At 42.7% G+C, this 3,407-nt stretch overlaps 1 non-coding gene across 1 annotated transcript; it reads left to right on the top strand.

Annotated features, from left to right (window-relative positions):
- The first annotated feature begins 2,458 nt into the window (after nt 1-2,458).
- LOC141715794 (small nucleolar RNA R71) lies at nt 2,459-2,565 on the top strand. The gene has a single exon (XR_012572543.1). It is a non-coding gene; the product is annotated as a small nucleolar RNA R71 (small nucleolar RNA).
- The last annotated feature ends 842 nt before the right edge of the window (nt 2,566-3,407 follow it).

Below are 3,407 nucleotides of genomic sequence, written 5' to 3'. Positions count from 1 at the left end.
AAATGGACAAGTGAAGGTAGTCTTTTCTTGATCCTCTGGTGCAATACAAATCTGATTATACCCCGAGTAGCCATCTAAAAGATAATAGTACTCATGACCAGTCAACCTGTCAAGCATCTGATCAATAAACGGAAAAGGGAAGTGATCCTTCCTCGTGGCCTTGTTCAACTTTTGGTAATCCATGCATACTCTCCATCCTTTGACTGTTCGAGTGGGGATGAGCTCGTTCTTTTCATTTGCTACCACAGTGATACCTCCTTGCTTAGGTACACATTGCACGGGGCTCACCCAAGAACTGTCAGAAATAGGATAATTGATTCCTGCATCCAGCCACTTCAGAATTTCTTTCTTCACCACCTCTTTCATGATAGGATTAAGTCTGTACTGTTGCTCAACAGTCGGCTTACTACCCTCCTCTAGCAGAATCTTATGCATGTAATATGAAGGGCTGATCCCTTTGATGTCTGCTATGGTCCATCCAATAGCCGATTTGAATTCTCTCAAAATCCTTAAGAGCTTGTCCTCCTCACTACCTGAAAGGTCAGATGCAATAATAACAGGTAAAGTAGATGCATCACCTAAAAAAGCATACCTCAATTGTTCAGGCAGTGGCTTAAGCTCCAAGGTAGGTGCTTCCTCTATAGATGGTTTGAGCTTTCCTTCAGCATTTTTAAGGTCAGAAGCACCAAGAGATTCAAAAGGCATGTCTAGCTTTCGCCTCCAGGGAGAAGCATTAAGATATTGTAATTGCTCATTGCCATCCTCATCATCACTGTCAAAATCACCCACTAAGGCCTTCTCTAATGCATCAGACAGTAGCATATGATCGAGTTCTGAAGTAACCGCAGAATCAATCAAATCCACTTTTAAGCACTCTTCATCTTCTGTAGGGAATTTCATTGCTTTGAATACATTGAATGTCACATCCTGATCCTGCACCCTCATAGTAAGTTCACCTTTCTGCACATCTATCAAGGTACGGGCAGTAGCCAAGAAAGGTCTTCCCAAGATTATGGGAATCTTCTTATCTTCCTCGAAATCCAGAATCATAAAGTCTGCAGGAAAGAAGAGCTTATCCACCTTGACTAGCACATCCTCCACTATGCCTCTTGGGTAAGTAATAGAACGATCAGCCAATTGTAGAGACATGTAGGTGGGCTTTGGATCAGGTAAATCCAACTTTTTAAAGATCGACAACGACATCAGATTGATGCTTTCTCCCAAATCACAAAGGCACTTGTCAAAAGACAACTTGCCAATGGTGCAAGGAATGGTGAAGCTACCTGAATCTTTCAGCTTTGGAGGTAACTTTTGCTGTAGCACAGCACTGCACTCTTCCGTTAGAGCAACGGTCTCAAGGTCATCCAGTTTCACCTCCCTTGAAAGAATACTCTTCATAAACTTTGCATAACTAGGCATTTGCTCCAAAGCCTCAGCGAAAGGTATATTGATGTGAAGTTTCTTGAACACCTCCAGAAACTTACCGAACTGCTTATCCAGCTTTTGTTATTGCAATCTCTTAGGGAAAGGTGGTGGAGGATAGAGCTATTTCTCCCCTGTATTACCCTCAGGCAGAGTGTGTTCAACAGTAGTCTTCCTTGGTTCCGCCGCTTTCTCCTTTTGCTTAGCTTCTTCATCTCCAACTTCAGCTTCTCCTTCTTTTACTTTTTCAGCATCAACAACTTTTCCAGACCTTAAGGTAATAGCCTTGACTTGCTCTTTAGCTTCCTTCCTACCTGGCACTTCTGTGTCACTGGGAAGTGTGCCAGGTTGACGATTGAGCACTGCATTGGCTATTTGACCAATTTGATTTTCCAAGGTCTTGATCGACACCGCCTGACTCTTGCACAATAGCTTAAGTTCCTCCAAATCAGCACTAGTGGGTGCAGCTACACCACCCTGTTGAGGATATAATTGCCTTTGAGCATATTGTTGCGGTTGCTGGAATCCAGGTGGATTGAACTGCTTACTCGTACCTTGCTGATATGGTTGCTGAATAGCATTCTGATTATTACCCCAGCTGAAATTTGGATGATTTCTGTTGTTAGGATGATAAGTAGCTGGCACAGGCTTCTGTTGTCACCGATAATTGTTCACATACTGAAAAGATTCGTTAACAAGAGAACACTAATCCGTAGCATGAGAACCTGCACAAAGCTCACAGACCATAGCTATCTGATTGACTTCATAGGTGGCTAGAGAATCGACCTTCATAGACAGCGCTTGGAGCTGCGCTGCAATAGCGGTGGCTGCGTCAACTTCCAGAATACCTGCTACCTTCACAGGCATCATCCTTTGAGTTGGGTTTTGATGCTCATTTGCAGCCATAGTCTCAATAAGATTATAAGCCTCAGTATAGATTTTGGCCCATAATGCGCCTCCAGCTGCTGCATCGAGCATGGGCCGAGATTGGGCCCCCAAACCATTATAGAAACCAGTGATCACCATCCAATCGGGCATTCCATGATGTGGACACTTTCTCAACATCTCCTTGTAGTGCTCCCAAGCTTCGCACATAGATTCTGTAGGTTGCTGCGCAAACTGAGTAAGAGCACTCCTCATAGCAGCAGTCTTTGCCATTGGATAAAACTTCACCAGAAACTTTTACGCAAGATCTTGCCAAGTAGTGATTGACCCAGCTGGTTCAGAATGTAACCAGTCCTTAGCTTTATCCCTCAGAGAGAATGGGAAAAGCCTCAGCTTGATAGCCTCATCAGTCACTCCATTATATTTAAAAAGTACTGCAGATCTCGACAAAATTCCTTATGTGCGTGTTGGAATCTTCAGTCGCAGCTCCTCCAAAATAAACAGAATTCTGCACCATCTGAATAGTGCCCGGCTTGATTTCAAAGGTGTTAGCCTGAATAGCCGGATGAAGAATGCTTGACTAAATGTCATCAATTTTAGGCCGAGAAAAGTCCATAAGAGCTGGATCTGCTGGAATAATACGATCACCCATGCTTACTGGCTCTTTCTGCTCACTTCCTGAATCTGAATCTTCAAAATCTCTTTTCTCTGGAATTTCAAGAACTTCGTCTATCTCCTCAACTATATCTAAAGTCCTCTTACGAGTACGAGAACGAGTTTGCATAAACGCTCGCTAAAGTACCTGAAACACAACCGGAAACAATAAGTAACACGTCTTAATCACTGAGTCCTAATGACCAATGATGGTAAGTACATAAACTAAACAAATACGCCGAGTCCCCGGCAGCGGCGCCAAAAACTTGTTAAGGCGAAATCACGCGCTAATAATACACGCAAGTATACATGTTCGCAAGTAATATAGAATACTTTCTAGTTCATTCCCACAGAGACTCAAACTAATTATGTTTAATTAAACTCACTCACCAATGTATGATTACTTCTCAAAGTTAAGACAATAACACTTAGAATTGATTAACTAA

Source organism: Apium graveolens, chromosome 3 (genome assembly GCF_009905375.1).
Source record: "Apium graveolens cultivar Ventura chromosome 3, ASM990537v1, whole genome shotgun sequence".
Lineage (NCBI taxonomy): Eukaryota > Viridiplantae > Streptophyta > Magnoliopsida > Apiales > Apiaceae > Apium > Apium graveolens.
Note: the sequence above shows the minus strand (reverse complement) of the source record. Positions and strands in the feature narration are given on the sequence as shown.